The sequence below is a fragment of the Pseudophryne corroboree genome, chromosome 8 (genome assembly GCF_028390025.1).
Source record: "Pseudophryne corroboree isolate aPseCor3 chromosome 8, aPseCor3.hap2, whole genome shotgun sequence".
NCBI lineage: Eukaryota > Metazoa > Chordata > Amphibia > Anura > Myobatrachidae > Pseudophryne > Pseudophryne corroboree.
In genome coordinates, this window is record NC_086451.1 from 444,099,329 (window position 1) to 444,126,997 (window position 27,669).

General features: G+C 45.5%; 1 long non-coding RNA gene across 1 annotated transcript; it reads left to right on the forward strand.

The window, feature by feature from the left end:
* The first annotated feature begins 1,985 nt into the window (after positions 1 to 1,985).
* On the forward strand, positions 1,986 to 26,148 carry LOC134949525 (uncharacterized). The gene is made up of 2 exons (XR_010183174.1): positions 1,986 to 2,468; positions 23,658 to 26,148. It is a non-coding gene; the product is annotated as an uncharacterized LOC134949525 (long non-coding RNA).
* The last annotated feature ends 1,521 nt before the right edge of the window (positions 26,149 to 27,669 follow it).

Genomic DNA, 27,669 nt, shown 5'->3' on the forward strand with positions numbered 1-27,669 from the left:
ACATAAAGGGCACTACCACTGACTGTGGGCACTACCACTACAGCCGGGCGTGATGACTGGAAAGGGTGACACCAATCCTTGGGCTCTCCGGAGATGCGGGGCACGTCCCCGGAGTGATGATCCCGCAAGGACATGCCCCCTTTATTTGTGGCCACGCCCCCTCTTTGCCGCGAGTGCGCCTCCGACACGCTGGCATATCAAGGGTGCGCACCGGGTGTCACCACACCTGGTGACGCCTCTGATCCCAGATAGAGTAGTAACGGCGGACTTGGTCAATACTTTTAAGAATGGGCTAGATAAATTCCTAATGGATAAGGATAAACAGGGTTATGGTGGGTAGATCACGCACTATAATAAAAAATAAAAAAAAGGAGTAAACAAAACACTCTACTTTCGCAACAGATAAAATTAGTCCTAAAAATTAATACAGCGTAGGAGACCACAAATAAGTTGAACTCGATGGACAAATTGTCTTTTTTCAACCTCATAAACTATGTAACTATGGTGGTCATTCTGAGTTGATCGCTAGCTGCTTTCGTTTGCTGCGCAGCAATCTGGCAAAAAAACGGCACTTCCGTGCATGCGTATGCAGCGCAATGCACACGCGCGGCGTACTATTACAACGAATGATGTAGTTTTGCACAGGGTCTAGCGAAGCATTTCAGTCGCACTGCTGGCCGCAGAGTGATTGACAGGAAGAGGGCGTTTCTGGGTGTCAACTGACCATTTTCTAAAAAACGCAGGTGTGCCAGGAAAAACGCAGGCGTGGCTGGGCGAAGTGATCGCAAGCGCTGAGTAGGTCTGAAGCTACTCTGAAACTGCACAAAAATATTTTGTAGCCGCTCTGCGATCCTTTCGTTCGCACTTCTGCTAAGCTAAAATACACTCCCAGTGGGCGGCGGCATAGTGTTTGCACGGCTGCTAAAAACTGCTAGCGAGCGAACAACTCGGAATGACCCCCTATGTAACTATGTGTATTAGGGGTGCTACTACTGTGGGCTTTGTGTATAAGGGGCACTGATGTGTGGTATAACATGAATAAGGGACACTACTATGTGGTGTAATGTGAATAAGATTGTGCGTCATAATTTTAATAGGGGATATTTTATTTTTTAGACCACGCCCCTTTCTTGGAGAACACTCCTGCGGCGCACGCAATCCCTTTATTACATTGGCGTCAGGGAGGGGGGGAGTTACACCACCTCTCTAGGACCACTTTAAACACTGGCTGTATCTGATGCAATTACGGTCATTGTCAATGTCTGTGTGGTGGTTGTGAGGGTACTGGATTTAGGACATATAGCCCAACGTTATTCTCCGTCCCCCATAAATACATCACTCACACAGATAATGAGAAAGGTGCCTTTTAAGCACATATTTATTGAAAGTTAATGTAAAAACAACACCAGCCTACTAGGTAACATCGCACAATGGAGGCCATTCCGAGTTGATCGCACGGTAGCAGTTTTTGCAGCGCTGCGATCAGACAGTTGCCGCCTATGGGGGAGTGTATTTTAACTGTGCAAGTGTGCGAACGCCTGTGCAGGGGAGCTGTGTGTAGCATGAACATTAAAGGCTTACACACCAAATCTGTGTGATTTATATGTCTCATGGCTAGGGACCTTGGTATATGAATCAACTGATTGATGTAGTTATGTGTATAGCTAGGTAAAATCAGTATTCAAGTGTATGTATATATATATATATATATATAATATTAACTAAAACTGGGTATAGCTGAATAAGTATGTATTATAGGTATACAGCTGTAGAGTGTACATGGGGTAGTATAGAGGTGTAGACCCATTAATGTACTACAGAGACTTGTGTGGCTTGTTCCATATACCATATAATAATGAGGTAACCATGTCCCATTGAGGTGGATTGAAAGGTGCTTATCACCTGATTGGAGGACTAGTGCCCTGGAATGAAACTTGGCACATGTGTATGCAGGTGACTCACGAGACCTCGGCGGGAAGGAACAGGGCCGCGCGACTATATCCTGGATTATAAATAGACGAGTCCTCCGCTGCTTCGGGGTCTTTTTCTAGTGCGCAGCCTCTGTAGCTGGATCCATCTCTCCTGCGCCGCTGAGTTGAGCTATAGACTCTTGACAGGTGCGGAATGGGAGTGCACTGTCAAAGGAGCAGCGGGCTGAGCCTATGAGAACGGGGCTGTCACGAAGACGTGGCTCAGGTGTATGGCTGAAGCGAGCAGTGAGCCCGTGAAGAGACAGCGCAGCAGTCCTAGCGTGTTCCTGGTGTCAGGGAGAGCTGGCCATCCTCTCAGCGGAAAGACTCACCAGCGCCAGCTGTTTCCCCTTCAGCAGAACATCGGGGAGAGCAGTGAAACTGCCACCACTAGTTGACGAATCCTATGATTGAAGGTCAGCCAATGAAGTGCTGTGGGCGTGGCTACACCGGAAAACATCGCGCAATTGGCTGGAGCTGATTGAGAAGTCATCAGAGGTCTGTGACAAACTTGCACTCAATCACTACACTTCAGCACTCATAAACATTAATACATCTGCAGCGCACAGGATCCCTACACCACTTATACTATTGATACCTCGAATATAACAGGAGGTGTATAAGCTGCTGACATTATTCCTCAGGTACTTACTATTAATAGTGAGGATGTTATATTCCATATGCATTAACTCCAGAATCTGCACAATTACCAGGAAAAGTGATGAGTATTAGCAGCAAAGGGGTGTTTATGGATACTTGAGATCAGCCCAGATAAATAATAGGGTCTACACTACATTAAATAATATGTCACTACGTCTGACATTCACATGGATAATGTACATCTAGTGACATCTAGTGGATAAACTTGGAACTCTCAGTTCTTATTAGTATTCAGTCACCTCAGAAGTTCAACAGTGGATACAATTTGGATACAATAATATTTATGTATCTTTAGGAGGAAAAAGTTATTGATACAAGTAACTAAATCGTCCAAATAACACCAGTAGACAGGAGAACTGCTATTTGTGAGTCACTTCTAGTTACCGGAAGGATTTACATCTTCGGTGGAGGATTTTCAGCCTTGCAACACCTATATAAGGGGAATGTTTATATATATATATGCATATATATTTCTATATATCTAACCTATATATATATATATATATATATATATATATATATTTCTTGATTAATAATATGGATATAATATGAATTAGTTTCATTCAGAGAAGGTGTATAATTTAAATACTAGCTAGAGTGTTTAGTGTAATTGTGATATCGTTACAGTTATATAGATTATTACCAACGAAATGAGTACAATAGTAATGGTGTAATATCCAGTTAATAATAATATAAGAGATATATGGTTAATGTACTTTATTGCCAGGAGAAAAGCAATGTAATGTTCCCTTTAGGTAGTGTCATAATGAAATTGTTAGTACTGTGTAATTTAATGCAACTGAGAACCTTAGGTCACAGTAAAAGAAGTTAAAACTTACCTGTATTGTGGTATTGTGTTTCACTTACCTTGAAGTTCGGAAGAGCGAAGGGGATCCAGGGAATACAGGTAAACTATTATTGTTGCAGGATTACCAGTACACTTGATTCATGGGTTTTCCCAATCTTACCTCAAATACTATATATATATATATATATATATATATATATACACAATCCAATTGGCGGCACTCCCAAGGCTTAATGTTATGAAATAAACAGACGAACTGCATCTCAGTGTCCAACGTTTCAGTCTGACGACTTTTATCAAGAACATGTGAGAAAGTGATAAAACATACCTTAAATAGTGTGCTCCATGCGGTACCCCCTCTAGCGCTTCCGGACGCGACCTGTCTCAACCGGATGACGTCACATGGCACGCTCCCATTCTCCGTCCTCGCGTCCCCGGACTCGCGATACTCGCATGACGAGAACACGTCACGTTACACGTCGGCGGGTGGAACGCAGCGCCTGTTCTGCTCTCCGGTCGTCAATGGCGCTCCATGCGGTTGCTAAGCAGGAAAGGACATTTTCTCACTAAAAAGGCAGGCAGCTACAGGTGCATTGGGTGCACAACATGTAGATACTTGGAGACGGGGAATTATGTGTTACACCCATATTCGGGCAAGAAGATGCTCATTCAACATGTATTGACGTGCACCACGAGATATGTAGTGTACCTGATTCGCTGTCCCTGCAGTCTTGTGTACATCGGCAAGACGACATGCACACTACGAGAAAGGATGACACAACACAGGTCAGCTATACGGATGGCCCTGGAGGGCAAACCGGTTGATCAGCCGGTTGCACGGCACTTCAAAGAGAAGAAACATTCCTTATCCTCCCTTGTGTTCTTGATAAAAGTCGTCAGACTGAAACGTTGGACACTGAGACGCAGTTCGTCTGTTTATTTCATAACATTAAGCCTTGGGAGTGCCGCCAATTGGATTGTGTATTATTTGAGTCAATTTGGTCTCATGGATGGCACCTGAGCAGTACGTGTTCCTGGACAGTAAGTGAGTGCCGGTACAATTGTCTTTCTATATATATATATATATATATATATATATATATATATATAAATTGGGTGGAGGCACTTAAACTAATTTACCTAACCCCATAATAATTACACAGAGGGGTCGAATTGACTTGGTATTGTGATATACATTAGTTCACCCTTATAGAATAAAACAGGGGTTACAAAAAAACATTTTGTGCAGTTTCTGAGTAGGTCTGAACTTACTCAGCCGCTGCGATCACTTCAGCCTGTCAGGTCCTGGAACTGACGTCAGACACCTGCCCTGCAAACACCTGGACACGCCTGCGTTCTTATCTCCACTCCCAGAAAATGGTCAGTTGCCACCCCTGAACGCCTTCCTGCTGCCAGTCACCTTGCGATCGCCGCTGCGATTGAAATCTTCATTAGAACAGTCGCTGCCTGGCATTCCCCGTCGCCGGTCATTGTGGCCGCAGCGCATGCGCATTCCGGACCCGATCACACGGCTGTGAAAAACGGCAGCGTGTGATCGGGTTGGAGTGACCTCCTATCAGCGAAGGGCTTATACATACCTCCCAACTGTCCCGCTATTTCGGGACTGTCCCACCTGCGGGCTGCAGTGTCCCGCGGTGGGGGGGGGGAGGGGAGGGGGCAGCTGGGAGGCTCCTGCACTCACTGCTCTGCTTAGCAGAGCAGCGGAGAATAGATGCTGTACGCATGTGGACAGATGGAGAGAGGGCATGCCAGCAGCTCACAGAGCGCTGGGCATGCCCCCTCAGTGATTAAAATGGGGTGTGGCTCGCGATCGGGGGCTCTCCCACGAAGTCACGCCCTCTTTCCTGTAGGCCACACCCCCTTTTCGGACGGGGGTGTCCCTCTTTCAAAGTAATGTTGGGAGGTATGCTTATATAACAACATCTCATAATTACAAGATTGCACGCCAGTCTTTCCAGAAGTCCCCAAAACTCCTCAGAGGCAGTTACCATGGGAGATGTGTGGCACTGCTGTAGTACTGTGGTCACGGTTTAGTGATTATTCTTGTAAGTGGTTTCATAAAATGTTGAAAAACTTGTCACAACGCCAATAACAAGGACATGGCTGCAGACCATGGCATCAGGAAATCCCTGTTTGGTTACATCTGATGTGACTGCAGCTGATGTCGATGTTCCTGCTGATGTGCATTTATTAACAATGCAGAAATGAACGTCTATTGTCACACATCGTTCTGTACTGTTCCCAAGCACTGTTAATAGGTCACAAACCTATAGCAGCACACAGTGTTTTTTTATGACTGGACCTAGATGTCAATTGTTTTAAAATAGCTGTTTAATAGGGATCCCCGGAGTCAGAATACCGACGCTGGAATCCCGAATAGGCTCTCGAGCCTGGCCCCGTGCTCCCGATCGCCAGGATCCCGAACTAGCAGCCACCAGAGAGGTAAGCTGTGAGGGGGGAGGTTAGGTTTAGACTGCAGGGGAAGGGTTAGGGTTAGGCTGCCACCTGGGGGGTTAGGTTTAGGCTGCAAGGAAGGGGGGGTTAGGTATAAGCACCCGCAAGGAGAGAGGGTTAGGCTGCAGGGGGGGCGGTTAGGGTTAGGCTGCGGGAAGAGGGGGTTAGGTGTAGGCATCACTGGAGAGGGTTAGGCTGTGGAGGGGGGTTAGGTTTATGCTATGGAAAGGGAGGGTTAGGGGGTCGGGGGAAAGGTAAGTATACTTACCTACCACTGTTAGGTTTTTAACCATCGGGATGCCGCAGTTGGTATTATGACCGCCGGCACCCCGAATGCCGGCAAATCAATCCTAACTCATTTAATACAGGCACAGTACTGTCTAGAGATATGGTCTATTTACTAAGCTGTGGACGGAGATAAAGTGGTTGGAGATAAAGTATCAGCCAATCATCTACTAACTGCCAGGTCACAGGATGTGTTTGAAAAATGACAGTTAGGAGCTGATTGGCTGGTACTTTATCTCCAACCACTTTATCTCCGTCCACAGCTTAGTAAATAGACCCCATAGTGCGCCAAAGACTGTTTAACACTAGGATTTTCTTTATAAACACCCAGTGTAAGAGATGGCACAATCTCTTTTGGCAGCGGCTTCTGGCACATAATAATAACTAAGTTATCTACAGCCAAAAGATTATTGGTTACGGTGAGACTTTATGTAAATACAGTTGTGTAACTCTTTCTGGAGAAGTGTATGAGTGATGTGAGGTGAGCGAGATAAGAGGTTTCTGTAAGTACAGAGGTGTGTGGCTGCTGTGCGGCATTAGATGGGGTATATATTTGATGGCTATATGGAAGAGTGGTTTGATGTATTGTCAGGGTCAGACTGGCCCACAGGGGTACAAGGGAAATCGCCGGTGGGCCCCACTGCCTGAGGGCCTCACCCCTTCCCCATATGTCAGGTTCCAGACAGTGCACGTAAATTATAATAATAATAATTTTATTTATATAGCGCTCTTTCTCCGACAGGACTCAATGTGCTTTACAGACTTAAAAAACAATGCACATAGGGGCTAATTCAGTAAGGATTGCAGATGCTGCTAATCAGCAGAATTTGCTATCCTTTGGATCGCATGCTGAGGGCTGCCCAGCGCTGGGCAAGGTCGCCCAGCATGCTGACCGGTGCCTCCCCTCCTGCAACAACTGTGACCTTTCCAGCAGTCGGTATAAAGCTTTGAGCTGACAGTAACTTTCAAAGTGGGATCTTGTGTCTACTCCTGTGGGCTTTTCCCTCAGCTGCTGCCCACTACTAGCCATATTTGAAGTTAGGAGCTGCCTCAGGACTATCCTTCATGGGGAGAGATCCACCTCACAGCACTGATGCAGGCTGTCAGTGCTGCAGTACTTCACAGCACAGCTTCCACACTTGCCTGCTCCCTCAGGAGTTCTGACAGGACGAATCACACTCCAACAAAATCACTCCGCCACTATCCTCAAATACAGATCACACCCTGCACTGTATAACTCCGCCCCTCAATCTCCCACCTGTGAGGGATACCTGCATATCTCCAGAAACTTTAGTGTCCTAAAAGTTGTTGTTTTTTTATAAATGTTCATATATAGGCACAGTAATGTCCTATGTATATCATTACAGATAATTACACTAATGGGGTATCACATAAGCAGTGTCGGACTGGGGCATGTAGGGCCCAACGGGGAAATGCAGTAGTAGGGGCCCATGTTAGGGGTGTGGCCAGTCTGATGAGGGGGTGTGGCCTGCCACCTCATTGGTTTGACTAACCATTAGAGAGTGCAACGTCTGGGCCCCTTCATAATATACACAGTAAATTCAGCTACTGCATTCATGATAATGTGCCAGAGTAATAACAGATTAATAACAGTAATGCACTGTAGAAAATACACCATAGTACAGTATAAGGTAACATATGTATGATGTATCATTCAAGTGCACAGTCTAGAACCTGATCCTTAGAGCAGTAGATGGGCCCCCCAGACAGTGGGGCCCACCGGTGGTTTCCCCTGTACCCCTGTGGGCCAGTCCAAGCCTGCACATAAGTATTTAAAGACTTGTCCGTGGCTCCTGCTCACTTCCCCTGAATCGGTGTAATTGCCGATAATATGTTCCCGGGAAGTATGCCTGGTATCCAAGACTCATTATCAGTGGATCTGACTGTACTTGTGTCAATTCCAAGACATGTCTAACGCGTTTCCTCAACTAAGACTTTGAAGCAGTGTAACAACTTTAAATCATACTTACCAACATTGGCAAGTCTCACTCTAGGAGATGGAGGTCCAGTTATGTGGGTTGGGGGCATAGTGTGGCATTTCATGTCATCACAGCCCTGCCCCTGCAATGGCAAAATGCTGCTGGAGGTGCGGCTGCGATGACACCTCCAGTCTGCTACTTGTAATAATAATAATAGTAGTAGTAGTAGTAGTAATAATACTTTAATATTTTGAACTTCATTTTTCCTATTAACCATCACTGCTCTTGGATGTGTCTATAACTTCCTTCACATTTGTCTGGAATAATCATCTTCCGCTCTAACTTGTAAGGGGACTACACACGGAGAGATCAGTGCTTAAATTCTAAGCAATCTGACTAGATTTCTTAGAACTTAAGCACGGATCTCTCCGTGTGTATCCCCTACAGCGACCCCGCGCGTCGCTATCGCCGGTGCTAGATTGGCCTGCATGCAGGCACAATCTAGAACATTGCTCATTTCACCCGCTGGGTGAAGTGAGCGCCCCCACCCCCCCTTCGCTCAGCACACATTGGGCTGTGCTGAGCGGGGGGAGAGATGTGTGGTGAGAGGTTCGCTCAGCACACATCTCCCTCCACATCTCCCCATCTGTACGGCCCTTTACTGTATATCTAAAAATGTTCTATACCAGATATTTCCTTCTGTGTCCCCCTCCTTGGTTTATAATCAATCATGTACATATGGCATTTCAGTATAAAACTGTATAATCCTGCAGGATATATGCTGTGTGTATATACATCCAAAGGTGATTCCTACTCCCTCTGCAGATTTATATGAAGTGTTTGGTGCACACTCACACTCCCCCCCTCCAGCATCACCACACTGCCACTGACACACATACAGTATATATGACAGGACAGTCACTGTAATCAGAGGGGTTTATTACTGCAGCAGCATAAGCACAGGTGTAACAATGTCATCATGTCACAGGTAATAGAATAGCAGATTAGTGGGGTGGGGTGGGGTGGGGTGGGATACAAGGGGACAGAGACTTCTCCAGCACCACCTGGAGGTTCCTCACCAGCAGCACCTCTGATAATATAAAGTCACTGTTCTCCTCACTGCTCCTGGTCTCGTCCATCTGAGTTGGGCTACCACGCATGATGTGTCCCAGTCTCAGGCAGCCTCTCTCAGACAAGGGAAACAGGACACAGGTCTGTGGGGAACCACGGAGGCTCCTGTACAGGTGTATCTGTGGTCACATGGTAGTCAGAACAGTCTCTCATCGAGGGAGTGTGATAAAAGGTGGGAGTCACCCAGGTGCAGATGATTGTGGGGTCATTGATATCTCCTCTGAGCTTTGTTGGCCAGCTTGTGCAGCGATTAGGGGTCTTTTGTAGGTCAGTCACATGTAGTAGCAGGTTTCAGAGACCTCACCAGATTATCCCAACCTATGTCAAAATAGTAATCTACGGCATCTCCTGCCAGTGCGATTATCCTTTTTCCCTGGTAATTTTCCTGCTCATACAGGACCCAGCATCCTGACTGCACTTGGTGTGCTGAGATCATATTTTCCATATCATAATTCTTCACTGAACGTGTTTCCTCTGTTATGGTCGCCATCTTGCCTTGATAGCCAGCGTGCTCATACACAGTAATCTGGGGATTATACAGACCACCTTTAATGATCCTCGCAGAAGAGATCTTGTTGGCAAGGTCAGGGATGGAACTGTACTTTCCTTCCTTGTAGACTTCAAAGCCTCCGCTGTAGTTTTTGTCTGTATAAAAGACCCAGGCATCCCCGGTGATGCACAGGGATGAGGCTTTATTATGGAAGCCGCGTTGTGACAGGTCAGCGACATCATCAGTCAGAGAGATGGAGGTCCCTTTAAAGTTTCTTTCTTCAAACAGCTCCAGCTTGTTCATCTTGGCAAGTGTCTGACACAAGAGGTATCAGGGTCTCTGACAGTGTTCTTCCTTCGGTTCAGGGCTCAGGTTTATATACCGCGGATCCATTATTTCCAAATTAAGGTGTGGCGGGCGGATAAACATCTATGGAACAAAACAGAAATACAAATTAGTTCCAAAGAACCGTCAGGATTGCAGTTTGAAAGAAAAGTACATTAAAAGATAATACTGTATATCACAGCAGCATCAGTTTCAAGAACAGACTTGTGGTTACATTCCTGCTTTTCCAGAGAATCCATGTAACATTTTAAATAAATTTAAATTAGTGATGATGAGCGGGTTCGGTTCGTCGGAATCCGTACCCGCCCGAACTTCACCTTTTTTTCACGGGTCCGAGCAACTGGGATTCTCCCGCCTTGCTCTGTTAACCCGAGCGCGCCCGAACGTCATGATCCCGCGGTTGGATTCTTGCGAGATTCGGATTCTATATAAAGCCGCGCGTCGCCGCCATTTTTCACTCGTGCATTGGAAATGATAGTGAGAGGACGTGGCTCTCACTTTGTTTCAGGGGGCTGCAAAAATATCTTTATTCCGGGGTCAGCAGTATTATAGGAGGAGTAAAGTGCAGAGTTTTGCTGACCAGTGACCACCAGTATACGTTGTCTGCCTGAAAAACGCTCCATATCTGTGCTCAGTGTGCTGCATATATCTGTGCTCACACTGCTTTATTGTGGGGACTGGGGACCACCAGTATATTATATAGGAGGAGTACAGTGCAGAGTTTTGCTGACCAGTGACCACCGTATACATTGTCTGCCTGAAAAACTCTCCATATCTGTGCACAGTGTGCTGCATATATCTGTGCTCACACTGCTTTATTGTGGGGACTGGGGACCACCAGTATATTATATAGGAGGAGTACAGTGCAGAGTTTTGCTGACCAGTGACCACCAGTATACGTTGTCTGCCTGAAAAACACTCCATATCTGTGCTCAGTGTGCTGCATATATCTGTGCTCACACTGCTTTATTGTGGGGACTGGGGACCACCAGTATATTATATAGGAGGAGTACAGTGCAGAGTTTTGCTGACCAGTGACCACCAGTATACGTTGTCTGCCTGAAAAACTCTCCATATCTGTGATCAGGGTGCTGCATATATCTGTGCTCACACTGCTTTATTGTGGGGACTGGGGACCACCAGTATATTATATAGGTGTACAGTGCAGAGTTTTGCTGACCAGTGACCACCAGTATACGTTGTCTGCCTGAAAAACGCTCCATATCTGTGCACAGTGTGCTGCATATATCTGTGCTCACACGGCTTTATTGTGGGGACTGGGGACCAACAGAATATATTATATAGGAGGAGTACAGTGCAGAGTTTTGCAGACCAGTGACCACCAGTATACGTTGTCTGCCTGAAAAACACTCCATATCTGTGCTCAGTATGCTGCATATATCTGTGCTCACACTGCTTTATTGTGGGGACTGGGGACCACCAGTATATTATATAGGAGGAGTACAGTGCAGAGTTTTGCTGACCACTGACCACCAGTATACGTTGTCTGCCTGAAAAACACTCCATATCTGTGCTCAGTGTGCTGCATATATCTGTGCTCACACTGCTTTATTGTGGGGACTGGGGACCACCAGTATTTTATATAGGAGGAGTACAGTGCAGAGTTTTGCTGACCAGTGACCACCAGTATTATACGTTGATCTATTACTGGCATATAATTCCACACATTAAAAAATGGATAACAAAAATGTGGAGGGTACAATAGGGAAAGATCAAGATCCACTTCCACCACATGCTGAAGCTGCTGCCACTAGTCATGGCCGAGACGATGAAATACCATCAACGTCGTCTGCCAAGGCCGATGCACAATGTTATAGTAGAGAGCATGTAAAATCCAGAAAAATAAAGCTCACTAAAATGACCCAAAAATCTAAATCAAAATCGTCTGAGGAGAAGCGTAAACTTGCCAATGTGCCATTTACGACACGGAGTGGAAAGGAACGGCTGAGACCCTGTCCTATGTTCAAGGCTACTGGTTCAGCTTCATCTGAGGATGGAAGCACTCATCCTCCTGCTAGAAAACTTAAAAGAGTTAAGATGGCAAAAGCACAGCAAAGAACTGTGCGTTCTTCTAAATCACAAATCCCCAAGGAGAGTCCAATTGTGACGGTTGCGATGCCTGACCTTCCCAACACTGGACGGGAAGAGCTTGCGCCTTCCACCATTTGCACGCCCCCTGCAATTGCTGGAAGGAGCACCCGCAGTCCAGTTCCTGATAGTCAAATTGAAGATGTCACTGTTGAAGTACACCAGGATGAGGATATGGGTGTTGCTGGCGCTGGGGAGGAAATTGACAAGGAGGATTCTGATGGTGAGGTGGTTTGTTTAAGTCAGGCACCCGGGGAGACACCTGTTGTCCGTGGGATGAATATGGCCATTGACATGCCTGGTCAAATTACAAAAAAAATCACCTCTTCGGTGTGGAATTATTTTAACACAAATGCGGACAACAGGTGTCAAGCAGTGTGTCGCCATTGTCAAGCTGTAATAAGTAGGGGTAAGGCCGTTAACCACCTCGGAACATCCTCCCTTATATGTCACCTGGACCGCATTCATCAGAAGTCAGTGACAAGTTCAAAAACTTTGGATGACAGCGGAAGCAGTCCACTGACCACTAAATCCCTTCCTCTTGTAACCAAGCTCCTGCAAACCATACCACCAACTCCCTCAGTGTCAATTTCCTCCTTACACAGGAAAGCCAATAGTCCTGCAGGCCATGTCACTGTCAAGTCTGACGAGTTCTCTCCTGCCTGGGATTCCTCCGATGCATCCTTGAGTGGAACGCCTACTGCTGCTGGCGCTGCTGCTGTTGCTGCTGGGAGTCGATCGTCATCCCAGAGGGGAAGTCGGAAGACCACTTGTACTACTTCCAGTAAGCAATTGACTGTCCAACAGTCCTTTGCGAGGAAAATTAAATATCACAGCAGTCATCCTGCTGCAAAGCGGATAACTGAGGCCTTGGCAGCCTGGGCGGTGAGAAACGTGTATCCACCGTTAATTCAGAGGCAACTAGAGACTTGATTGAGGTACTGTGTCCACGGTACTAAATACCATCTAGGTTCCATTTCTCTAGGCAGGCAATACCGAAAATGTACACAGACCTCAGAAAAAGAGTCACCAGTGTCCTAAAAAATGCAGTTGTACCCAATGTCCACTTAACCACGGACATGTGGATAAGTGGAGCAGGGCAGACTCAGTACTATATGAGTGTGACAGCCCACTGGGTAGATGTATTGCCTCCCGCAGCAAGAACAGCAGCGGCGGCACCAGTAGCAGCATATCGCAAACACCAACTCGTTCCTAGGTAGGCTACGCTTTGTATCACCGCTTTCCATAAGAGGCACACAGCTGACAACCTCTTACGGAAACTGAGGAACATCATCGCAGAATGGCTTACCCCAATTGGACTCTCCTGGGGATTTGTGACATCGGACAACGCCACCAATATTGTGTGTGCATTACATGTGGGCAAATTCCAGCACGTCCCATGTTTTGCACGTACATTGAATTTGGTGGTGCAGAATTATTTAAAAAACGACAGGGGCGTGCAAGAGATGCTGTCGGTGTCCCGAAGAATTGCGGGCCACTTTCGGCATTCAGCCACCGCTTGCCGAAGACTGGAGCACCAGCAAACAGTCCTGAACCTGCTCCGCCATCATCTGAAGAGGTGGTAATGAGGTGGAATTCAACCCTCTATATGCTTCAGAGGATGGAGGAGCAGCAAAAGGCCATTCAAGCCTATACATCTGCCTACGATATAGGCAAAGGAGGGGGAATGCACCTGAATCAAGCGCAGTGGAGAATGATTTCAACGTTGTGCAAGGTTCTGCAACCCTTTGAACTTGCCACACGTGAAGTCAGTTCAGACACTGCCAGCCTGAGTCAGGTCATTCCCCTCATCAGGCTTTTGCAGAAGAAGCTGGAGACATTGAAGGAGGCGCTAAAACAGAGCGATTCCGCTAGGCATGTGGGACTTGTGGATAGAGCCCTTAATTCACTTAACCAGGATTCACGGGTGGTCAATCTGTTGAAATCAGAGCACTACATTTTGGCCACCGTGCTCGATCCTAGATTTAATACCTACGTTGTATCTCTCTTTCCGGCAGACACAAGTCTGCAGAGGTGCATAGACCTGCTGGTGAGAAAATTGTCAAGTCAAGCGGAACATGACCCGTCACCATCTCCTCCTTCACATTCTCCCGCAACTGGGGTGCAAGGAAAAGGCTAAGAATTCCGAGCCCACCCGCTGGTGGTGATGCAGGGCAGTCTGGAGCGAGTGCTGACATCTGGTCCGGACTGAAGGACCTGCCAACGATTACTGACATGTCGTCTACTGTCACTGCATATGATTCTGTCACAATTGAAAGAATGGTGGAGGATTATATGAGTGACCGCATCCAAGTAGGCACGTCAGACAGTCCGTACTTGTTCTGGCAGGAAAAAGAGGCAATTTGGAGGCCCTTGCACAAACTGGCTTTATTTTACCTAAGTTGCCCCCCCTCCAGTGTGTACTCCGAAAGAGTGTTTAGTGCCGCCGCTCACCTTGTCAGCAATCGGCGTACGAGGTTACTTCCACAAAATGTGGAGAAGATGATGTTCATCAAAATGATTTATTATCAATTCCTCCATGGAGACATTCACCAGCAATTGCCTCCAGAAAGTACACAGGGACCTGAGATGGTGGATTCCAGTGGGGACGAATTAATAATCTGTGAGGAGGGGGATGTACACAGTGAAAGGGGTGAGTAATCGGAGGATGAGGGGGAGGTGGACATCTTGCCTCTGTAGAGCCAGTTTGTGCAAGGAGAGATTGATTGCTTCTTTTTTGGTGGGGGCCCAAACCAACCAGTCATTTCAGTCACAGTCGTGTTGCAGACCCTGTGGCTGAAATGATGGGTTTGTTAAAGTGTGCATGTCCTGTTTAGGCAACATAAGGGTGGGTGGGAGGGCCCAAGGACAATTCCATCTTGCACCTCTTTTTTCTTTCATTTTTCTTTGCATCATGTGCTGTTTGGGGACTATTTTTTTGAAGTGCCATCCTGTCTGACACTGCAGTGCCACTCCTAGATGGGCCAGGTGTTTGTGTCGGCCACTTGGGTCACTTAGCTTAGTCACACAGCTACCTCATTGCGCCTCTTTTTTTTTTCTTTGCATCATGTGCTGTTTGGGGACTATTTTTTTAATCTGCCATCCTGTCTCACACTGCAATGCCACTCCTAGATGGGCCAGGTGTTTGTGTCGGCCACTTGGGTCGCTTAGCTTAGTCACACAGCTACCTCATTGCGCCTCTTTTTTTCTTTGTATCATGTGCTGTACGGGAACAATTTTTTTAATCTGCCATCCTCTCTGACACTGCACTGCCACTCCTAGATGGGCCAGGTGTTTGTGTCGGCCACTTGGGTCGCTTAGCTTAGTCATCCAGCGACCTCGGTGCAAATTTTAGGACTAAAAATAATATTGTGAGGTGTTCAGAATAGACTGGAAATGAGTGGAAATTATGGTTATTGAGGTAAATAATACTATGGGATCAAAATTACCCCCAAATTCTATGATTTAAGCTGTTTTTGAGGGTTTTTTGTAAAAAACACCCGAATCCGACAAAACTTTTTCAGGGAGGTTTTGCCAAAACGCGTCCGAATCCAAAACACGGCCGCGGAACCGAATTCAAAACCAAAACACAAAATCCGAAAAATGTCCGGTGCACATCACTAATTTAAATGCTTTTTACTCAATAATCCAAACTAGCACTGTGACGTTAATATTAATTATCAAGAAAGAAATAGTATTGGATAAACATAAAATGTAGATTTTGACTGGTGAAGAGAACTTAAATATTAAAAAAAAAAATCTTTATACATTTATTTTATTGTGTTTATATTAGATGGGAGCTGTTTAATCTTAAGGCTATATAAGTCAGTGTGGCTATTTGTAGTAATAAAGTTACAGTAGTTATGTAGGTCACAGGCGTCACAAGAGGGGTGCAGGACGCGAGGGAGATACTACTGTATTAGCCGCACCAGTGCCACCACTGGGGATCCGGTAAGGATCCCAGCTGTTGGGATCCCAGAAGTCAAAATACCAACACTATTTAGAATGCCGATACTGGTGGCATCCTGAACAGGTTCACCATCCCGGCAACGGAAACCCGACAGCCAAGATGCCGAATGACCATCAACCAGGATGCAGGACCGGTAAGCCGTGCTTGGGGGAAGGGGGGGAGTTAGGTTCAGGCTGCACGGTGGTGGTTAGGGTTAAGCTGTGGCGAGGAGGGATCGATTTAGGCTGCGGGGGGGGGGGGGGGGTTAGATTTAGGCTACGTGGAGTGGGGGTTAGGTTTAGGCACAGAGCCGGCCTTAGGCATAGGTAAACTAGGCAAATGCATTTGGTATGCTTAGGGGCATCAGCAGCTTCTGCTGATTCAAATGATATGTGGCATGCCTATATTCTGTGTGTGACTGTGGCTGTATCTGCATACGAAATGCTACATTGCAGTGTATTCCTGGAAATCACTGTAATGTAACATTTCGTATGCAGATACAGCCACAGTCGCACACAGAATATAGGCATGCTGCATATCATTTTAATTAGCAGAAGCTGCTTGTGCATCCTAGCCACATAGTAATGCAAATAATATGATGCATTTTCATAAACAAAAGGCGCCCGACGTTAGCAGAGCTAACAGCTGACTCATGGTCTGAATTACCCCCTAGAACAATTCCTCTTAATGCGTAGAAATTCACCTTTAGCGATTCCTCTAATTTTAGCTTGCAAATGTTAGCTATTAGAGTGTAGGATACTGTTAGGGGCTGTCTTTTAGTTTTTTCTATTGATATCTGTTAAGATTTGGCAATTATCTTTAACCTTTATTATTAAGTCCAAGAATTGTCTCTATGTCCTGCAGTTATGTTCCTTGTAAATCTTGTGATTTTTGCTAAACACAACCTCCTTCTCCCACCAGCTCAAGTAGAGGTGGGCATATGTTGGGGCACAAAATGACATTACCACACTTGTCAGAGGGTTCTGTAATTTGTAACAGAGCAATCCTTTCCCCTTTTGTTAAATTGTCCTGATGAGGTATGGAGTATTTTGCATGTGTAAATCAGTCCAAATCTCTTGACAGAAGGTCCAAATATACCTTCACCAGGTGACAAATTTTGTATTCAGGAAAAAGAGGATTAATTTTAGATGCATAATATGGTTGTGGAATATGGATGTTGGACATTTCATTACCAGACCCCAACATGAGTAGGTCATTCACTGTCAATTCTGTGATGGAGGTTGGATTAATATTCATATCTGCATTCTGAGCGTGAAGAATTTCTTCAATAATATTTTTCTAGTAAAAAGATGAAGGACATTTTCACACTCGTATCCATCAAATTTCTGTGTTGGAGAGAAGGAAAATCCCAGCTTAGTAAAGCTGTTTAGTCATTAGTGAGATTTTTGTTAGTAAGGTTAATGATTCATAACGTGTCACTTCCTGTATCTCCTTTGCTCCGTTGGTTCCTCCCTCCCTTTGCCACTCCTGATCTTAGTCCATCCATTAATATGTATTCTGTGACCTCTTTGGGTGTTTTGTCCAAAAAATCCCCCTTATGTTCTCTACTGAAGGTATTACAAGAACCTAACAAAAAACAGGTTGGGACCAACCACACAGGATTAATGACATAATATAAAAGAATATAAATGAACCCCTATTGTTCTCCCAGTAACTTCTACATCACATGATAAATCCAGGGGGTGCTACTACTGACAACAGAAAATGTAAAATATTATTCCGAAAGGAGAATTGTCCGACCTAGGTGGTGCACAAAAAGAGACCTTTTTAAAATATAACTTTTATTTGTCACATAGTGAAAATTTTTCATCTTAATTATTAAACTCTGCAATATAAAATAAAGATGTAGAATGTGAGTAGAAAAAGAAATGTAATTGTGTTAAAAAAAGAATACAAGTATAATGAGCTGCAAAGACTCAAAACCCCTTAACCAAAAGCATAGTATGAAGTTGTCCACAGAGGAAGACGCCCAAAGTCCTCCCGCATAGGATGGCCATATTAAACATCCTTCAAATGGTATATGCCCCATAACTACTTTTTACACCCCACATGGTCGTTGGTTTGTATCACCTTCCCGCCACCACCAGGCTCTGAGAACCACATCCTGCCACCTACAGAAACCAACTGGACCTACAGGAAGAAAAAAAACATACCCAAGAAAACAAAGCCCTGTCAGGGCAGAACATTTTGAGAACTATCTAAATGCAATCTAGGGTGTCGAACCACCACACCAACAGACCTCAAAACAAAATGAGAAATAGCAATGTTGATCTTTTTGCGAGACCTATCCAAGGCAGCCGATTCCCTGGAACCCTTCCACAGAAACCGAGCAGTCATTTTATACTAGGACTATAGCACTCTAGGCCACTGGGCCTGAAGAGCAGATACATCAGCCTTCATTTTAAATATCAAGTCTACGCTCTTCAACTGGCCAACATCATTGCCTCTGAAATGAAGCACCAACCAGGCCTAATGCCCCCAGTGCCATTCTTTCTGAAACACGAGGACCGAAAGAGTGGCTCAAGACAGCCCCGTTTGACTCCAAACAAGTTTTTGTTTCTTTGAGTTGAATACTTTTTTGGAAACAACTTAAGAAAGCTTGACTTTAATTTTCTTTCAAGATCAAATCAATATATTATTTTGTTCCATTGTTGCAGGGACCCTAAATGGCCAGTGCCTACTCTGCCTATTTGGTAATCCGGCACTGCCCCAAACCACCGAACCTGGCAACCCCCCAATAACAAGAATGCATTGTCTGCCACACCATGCCTCTCAGTCCAATAAATAAATGAATGGCCCACCAGCCGTAATTGCTCAGAGGACACGGACTATGCTATTAAAGAAAAAGAGAACTCCAAACATCAGTAACCGCACAGAAATAAAAAACAAAAAAGAAACAGCAACCAAAAGAAGAAGTTTGTACAAACCCAAGCAAAGGACGAAATCTAAAAAAAAACATGCTCCATGATAAAATCCAATTGTATTGAAGATCGCCTTAGAGGAAAATTTGTAAAAATGTCTTCACACCCCGACTTATTTAATGGTAGTCATTCAAAATGTATGACTTGTAAACGTAAGATTTCCACCAGCCAATAGCTTGAATGGCAGATGGAGGTAGCCTGATAGCAGCTTTAAATGTGACCACACCAATATAAAAAGAGTGAGTACCATACTGCACATCTAAACCCAATGGTCCCAGCAGCACTTAAACACAACTGAAAACTGAAACTTCAATGAGGAGGAAACATCAACAAGCAACAACCATTGAGAACTCCCTGCCATTAGCAGCCCCTCAAAGCAACCAGCTAAGCACAAAGGAAAAATCTCAGTGACAGAAAGATGCTTAATAGTCACCCACCGCCCCTGCCCCAACTGAACCATCTTTGAGCAGGTGATTTTACAAAGGAATGACCCAGTCTGAATGATTATGTGCATGTGTATTAAACCCATGCCCACATATTTCTTAATAGCCATCACTAACTTGCTGATATGAAAGGTGCACAAAAAGTAAACGCCAACTGGAACAAAACAGATTCATACTCAGAGGAAGTAACTAAAAAGGAACTTCACCAACTAAACACCTCAGCAATCAACATCAACAGGCTGGCAAGAATTCCCCTCTTTGGCCCAATTCTTAAGTGCCTTGGATGGCACTAAAGACTTGATGGGGTCAGAAGCCAGGAGAAAAAGGATATTCCAGCGACAGTAGAAGACATGTCTGCCTTAGACTGTCCCATTAATAATGGCCCCTAACACAACCAAACAGTGATCCAAAGACTTACCCACAGACCGATATCTAACCTGATAAGCCAGTCATGCCACGTAGCCATGTAAACCTACAAAGTTGATGGGACCAGAGACGTTTGAGCGAGCCCCACTATTCCGGCTTAACAATCTGCAAGGCAGAAGGTGAAGGTGTAACCCTAATTGGATTAATATCTAGGGCCAAACCCCAACATTTATCTTTGAAAACACGATAGCACATCCATCGCCCTGTTCTCAACTCCAAGTACATGCCTTGCCCAAAAAACAATATTAAGCTGGCTTTACACTAGACCAACTTTCATCAAACCATCCAACCAGTTGGTTGGTGAAAATGAAAATCTGGTCATGGATGGGTATAAATCCGCTGCCTCTCCTCTGCCTTGGTCACTGCTTCCCATGCACAAGTTCAAGATTTTGCCCGTGCTGCACCCCTTCAGTGGAACGCGCTCCCCCGCTCCATTAGACTCTTCCCGACCTTCCAAAGCTTCAAACGTGCATTGAAAACCCACCTATTTATCAAAGTGTACCCCTCCGATGCATAACCTAGTCCTTAGGCTGCTCCTCCATCCCCTTGCCCCATGCCTTGAACATCTCTGCTTTGCTTGCATACTGCCATCAGACTTCCTCCTGCTTGCTTGCACCTCATGTCATCTGTCTGTCGCCCCTCCCCACTAGATTGTTAGCTCATCAGAGCAGGGCCCTCTTTCCTCTTGTTGTCTAAGCCCTCTTCTCGACACATTTCACTCAGCAACCATCTTTACCTGCTTTTTCTCCTACTGGTAAAGGCTCCTCTCTATCTATGGCCGCCTGCCCCAAGTAGTACAATGATTACTCCCTCGCTACTTACATCTAAGCTGTATTATGTTTTGAGAATTGTGGGTCTCTTTGTTTCCTGCACTCTATTTTTGTTATTTATTTACTGTTATGCTAAGTTTTGTCTCCCTGTACTGTCCTTTGTACGGCGCTGCAAAACACTTGTGGCGCACTATAAATAAAATGTAATAATAATAATAATAATAAATGACAATCAGCCACTTGCTCCCAAACCCCTGAAAATGAACGAAAACTGACAAGTTGGTTAATTTGGTTTGATTCTTGTCTGTATTCCGGCAAATGGCTGATTGTCATTTATACCCATCCAGTAGCAGAGTTTCATTCCAACCAGCCAACTAGTTGGATGAAATTTGGTCTAGTGTATTAACCTGCAAACATTTCAAAACAAGTTGCCTCAACAGCCACAGAGCTGGAGAAGAGGAGGAACACTGATTATTATTAATCACATGCACCACTCCCAAAATGTCTCACCAAAAAGCAATAATTTTTTTCAAGATTAAATTTTATTGTATTTAAAAAAAAGAAAGGTGAGGTGGGGGGGGGGGGGGGGGGTGACAGAAATGAAAGGGAGGGGGAGGGGAAATCGTATAAAAGTACATACAGTGTCGCTGGAAATAAGCGATTAAATAATATAAGTCCCAAAACAATGAGTAAAACATTTGAAAACAGAGAATAACAATTGGAGGAAGCAGAACGTCAGTCACACATCCAATATACCACATTGAACCATGCCAGGCCTAACTAGATGGTGAACAGTAATATCTGTCAATAATGCCCTGAAATATGAAAATTGTAAAAAGGTAGGACTAAAAATGCCCAGAACCTCAAGTAAACGGTAAACTATAGTCAGAAATAATTCTGCATCAAGAGAGGTGTGTTTTCCTATATTTACCCCACGCTGCCCATTTTGTTATGTCCCCGGCATTTAGAGGGGCAAAAGACACGCCTGCAGTTTCAAACTCAAAATGTGATTAGACAGCAGTTTCAATGGCGGACAAAAAGCAATATTTTGATTAGACAATAGTTCAGCCCATATTTCCACTGCAACAATTATAGGAATAAGTTCCAATAATAGCAGGTAGGAGTAGAACCTTCACGAAATCCATGACTGGGGGTCAAGGAGCAGCGCATCATTCTCCTTGAAGGTATGCCCTGAAACAAAGCTAAGCCAGCAACATTAGTGGACAGCTATAACTCAGACTTGGCAAGAGGGCACAAGAGCCAAATTAACTCCAAATTAAAATCAACCTGAAATATAATCCACGCCCACAAATCATCTGAGAAAACCTGACACTAAACTGCAGGTTAGAGATCCACTCGAGCTCACTCTACCTTAGACAAAACACCCTCACCATCTGTAAAATTAAATGAACTGAGCAATGACTTGACCTGTCGCAACTGACGCTATGAGAACTTAAACTGCAATCTACTCCAAAAGGCACTGCACCTTGTCAGCAGGCAACCTCCAAAGGTGTCAACCTCAATGCCCAAATAAGACAAACTGGAAGTCGGTCCTTCCATTTTGTCTCGGGCAACCAGGACATCCAGCACCCTAAACAAGGACTGTGCTGAAAATAACACCTAATCACAAACTGCCCACAAACTAAAAATCTTCCAGATGGCTCGATCCGGCCTGAATACACTAGTGCAGGAAGGAACTACATTTTTAAAAAGATAGCACAGACCATGGGGAGGCATCTATCAATAAAACACTGGCCATCCAAATAAAAACTCATAAAATGCATCGATCCAGATGCAAAGGCAGGGGATGAAAGGCAGATTCAAAATCCAGATTCGCCATCAGCACTGCCTGGGCCAATACCTAAATCAAGCCTAAGGCTTCATCAAACAACTGATAGGAAACATGAGAAAGAGCATGAGGAACCTTGACATTCACTGAGCCCACATGCTGGTAGGACAGGTGTTGGATTAAGTGAAACTTGCCTGGGACCTTCTCGGGTACAACCCAAGTAGGAAAATGGACAGATCCTGCAATGGAGGCAGGAAAGAAGTAACACATACGCCTGGCCTCCAAACCTTCCCTCCCCGCAGCCTCAACTTAACCCTCGGAAGTGGTGCCTAAACCTAACCCCCACTCCCTGTAACCTAAATCTAAACTTGCCCCCACAGCCTAAACCTATCCCTCCTCCCCACAGCTTAACCCTAACCTCCCCCCTGCAGCCTGAACCTAACTCCTTCCCCCCCATCCCCCTTCAAGCACGGCTTACCGGTCCTGCATCTTGGTGGATGGTCTTTCGGCATCTTGACTGTCGGCTTTCCATTGCCAGGATGGTGAACCTGTTAAGGATGCCAGTATCGGCATTCTGCATAGTGTCAGGATTCTCACTTCTGGGATCCCGACAGATGGGATCCTTACCGGATCCCCAGTGGCGTCACTGGTGCGGCTAATAGTATCTCCCTCACGTCCTGCACCCCTCTTGTGATGCCTGTGACCTACATAACTACTGTAACTTTATTACTACAAATAGCCACACTGACTCTTATATAGCCTTAAGATTAAACAGCTCCTATCTAATATAAACACAATAAAATAAATGTATAAAGAATTTTCTTAAAAATATTTAAATTCTCTTCACCAGAGTAAAATTCTACATCTTATGTTTATCCAATACTATTTCTTTCTTGATAATTAATATTAACGTCACAGTGCTAGTTTGGATTATTGAGTAAAAGTAAATTCAATTGATTTAAAATGTTTCATGGATTCTCTGGAAAAGCAGGAATGTAACCACAAGTCTGTTCTTGAAACTGATGCTGCCGTGATATACGGTATTATCTTTTAATGTACTTTGCTTTCAAACTGCAATCCTGGCGGTTCTTTGGAACTAATTTGTATTTCTGTTTTGTTCCATAGCTGTTTCCCTTCCGCCACACCTTAATTTGGAAATAATGGATCCACGGTATATAAACCTGAGCCCTGAACCGAAGGAAGAACACTGTCAGAGACCCTGATACCTCTTGTGTCAGACACCTGCCAAGATGAACAAGTTGGAGCTGTTTGAAGAAAGAGACTTCAATGAGACCTCCATCTCTCTGACTAATGATGTCGCTGACCTGTCACAACGCGGCTTCCATAATAAAGCCTCCTCAATGTGCATCACCGGGGATGCCTGGGTCATCTATACAGACAAAAACTACAGCGGAGGCTTTGAAGTCTACAAGGAAGGACAGTACAGCTCCATCCCTGACCTTGCCAACAAGATCTCTTCTGTGAGGATCATTAAAAGTGGTCTGTATAATCCCCAGATCACTGTGTATGAGCACCCTGGCTATCAAGGCAAGATGGCGACCATAACAGAGAAAACACGTTCACTGAAGTATTATGATATGGATAATGTGATCTCAGCTCACGAAGTGCAGTCAGGATGCTGGGTCCTGTATGAGCAGGAAAATTACCAGAGAAAAAGGATGATCGCACTGGCAGGAGATGCCATAGATAACTATTGTGTCTTAGGTTGGAATAATCTGGTGAGGTCTCTGAAACCTGCTGTGCCCTATACTACACGTGTCTGACATACAAGAGACCCCAAATCGCTGCACAAGCTGGCCAAGAAAGCTCAGAGGAGATATCAATGACCGCACAATCATCTGCACCTGGCTGACTCCTACCTTTTATCACACTCCCTCAATGAAAACCTGTTCCCACTACCATGTGACCACAGACACACCTGTCCAGGAGCCTCAGCGATTCCCACACACCTGTGACAGATACACCTGTACAGGAGCCTCAGTGGTTCCCCACACACCTGTGACATATACACCTGTACAGTATCCTCAGTGTTTCCCCACACACCTGTGACAGATACACCTGTACAGGAGACTCAGTGGTTCCCCACACACCTGTGACAGATACACCTGTACAGGAGCCTCAGTGATTCCCCACACACCTGTGACAGATACACCTGTACAGGAGCCTCAGTGGTTCCCCACACACCTGTGACAGATACACCTGTACAGGAGCCTCAGTGGTACCCCACACACCTGTGACATATATACCTGTACAGGAGCCTCAGTGGTTCCCCACACACCTGTGACATATATACCTGTACAGGAGCCTCAGTGGTTCCCCACTCACCTGTGACAGATACACCTGTAGAGGAGCCTCAGTGGTTCCCCACACACCTGTGACAGATACACCTGTACAGGAGCCTCAGTGGTACCCCACACACCTGTGACATATATACCTGTACAGGAGCCTCAGTGGTTCCCCACTCACCTGTGACAGATACACCTGTACAGGAGCCTCAGTGGTTCCCCACACACCTGTGGCAGATACACCTGTACAGGATCCTCAGTGGTTCCCCACACACCTGTTGCAGATACACCTGTACAGGATCCTCAGTGGTTCCCCACACACCTGTGACAGATACACCTGTACAGGAGCCTCAGTGGTACCCCACACACCTGTGACATATATACCTGTACAGGAGCCTCAGTGGTTCCCCACACACCTGTGACATATATACCTGTACAGGAGCCTCAGTGGTTCCCCACTCACCTGTGACAGATACACCTGTACAGGAGCCTCAGTGGTTCCCCACACACCTGTGGCAGATACACCTGTACAGGATCCTCAGTGGTTCCCCACACACCTGTTGCAGATACACCTGTACAGGATCCTCAGTGGTTCCCCACACACCTGTGACAGATACACCTGTACAGGAGCCTCAGTGGTTCCCCACACACCTGTGACAGATACACCTGTACAGGAGACTCAGTGGTTCCCCATACACCTGTGACAGATATACCTGTACAGAAGCCTCAGTGGTTCCCCACACACCTGTGACAGATACACCTGTACAGAAGCCTCAGTGCTTCCCCACACACCTGTGACAGATACACCTGTACAGGAGCCTCAGTGCTTCCCCACACACCTGTGACAGATACACCTGTACAGGAGACTCAGTGGTTCCCCACACACCTGTGACAGATACACCTGTACAGGAGCCTCAGAGCTTCCCCACTAACCTGTGACAGATACACCTGGATAGGAGCCTCAGCGATTCCCCACACACCTGTGACAGATACACCTGGACAGGAGCCTCAGTGGTTCCCCACACACTTGTGTCCTGTTTCCCTTGTCTGAGAGAGGCTGCCTCAGACTGGGACACATCGTGCGTGGCACCCCAACTCAGATGGACGAGACCAGGAGCAGTGAGAACAGTGACTTTATATTATCAGAGGTGCTGCTGGTGAGGAACCTCCGGGTGGTGCTGGAGAAGTCTCTGACCCCTTGTACTGCCCCCACCATCACCACTAATCTGCTATTCTATTACCTGTGATATGATGACATTGTTACACCTGTGCTTATGCTGCTGCAGTAGTAATAAACCCCTCTGAGTGCAGTGACTGTCCTGTCATAAATACTGTACATGTGTCAGTAGCAGTGTGGTGATGCTGGAGGGGGGGAGTGTGAGTGTGCAACAAACACTTCATATAAATCTGCAGAGGGGGTAGGAATCACCTTTGGATGTATATACACACAGCATATATCCTGCAGGATTATACAGTTTTATACTGAAATGCCATATGTACATGATTGATAATAAACCAAGGAGGGGGACACAGAAGGAAATATTTGGTATAGAACATTTTTAGATTTACAGTAAAGGGCCGTACAGATGGGGAGATGTGGAGGGAGATGTGTGCTGAGCGAGGGGGGCGCTAACTTCACACAGCGGGTGAAATGAGCGATGTACTAGATTGTGCCTGCATGCAGGCCAATCTAGCACCGGCGATAGCGACGCGCGGGGTCGCTGTAGGGGATACACACGGAGAGATCCGTGGTTAAGTGCTAAGAAATCTAGTCAGATTGCTTAGAATTTAAGCACTGATCTCTCCATGTGTACCCCCGTTACAAGTTAGAACGGAAGATGATTATTCCACCCAAATGTGAAGGAAGTTATAGACACATCCAAGAGCAGTGATGGTTAATAGGAAAAATTAAGTTCAAAATATTAAAGTATTATTATTATTATTATTATTGTTATTACTACAAGGCTGGAGGGACCGGGTTTCCTTAGTTTTACTGTCACCGGTATTTGTTAGTTGCACTGATGTGACTTCTCAAGGCCTAATGCCATGAAAGTTAAGGTGTGCTAATGCATCAGTCTGAATATTCTGTACTGCTGGTAAATACACAATCCAAAATACATAGCTAGGTGCCCACTGGAAACACTGAAACAATAAATAAATGTATCTTATACTCTGCAAAAATGCAGATTTCAAAAGCTCACTTTGCATAACTATGAGGTTCCTATGCACATTAGGGAACAAATTGTGGAGGCCCATCTACCATGACAAGGTGACATCTTCACATAGGAACTGACGGGTGTAGTATGGTATGGCGGTGGCCAGCGTACCAACCACGTGGCGAGCACAAATGAGCCCATTGCGGGCACGGTGGCGCCCCACGCTATTTTATTCTCCCTCCAGGGGGGTCGTGGACCCCCACGAGGGAGAAAAAGTGTTGGTATGCCGGCTGTCGGGATTCCGGCGCCGGTATACTGTGCGCCGGGATCCCGATAGTCGGCATACTGAAGACCACCCGGAACTGACACTAACAATTTATAGTGTTAACATGGGACTTATACTGTGCACTGCTAAATTACAAGTTACATTGGTATGATCCATGCTGCACTGATTACAAACATCTATGGATAAATGACTGTGGTGCTGGGCCCCCCAAAAAAAGCATCACCTTCATATAATATTCCATCTGGCGCTGATCCACACACCCTAATTTCTAAATCCATTTAAGGCATACTTGCTCTCTCTCATGGGTTTTTGAGGGGACTGATGATCAGCTGGAGATTTTCCCGACCCCCATGAAAGTGGACAAGTCACCTGCATCGCGCGCTTTCCGT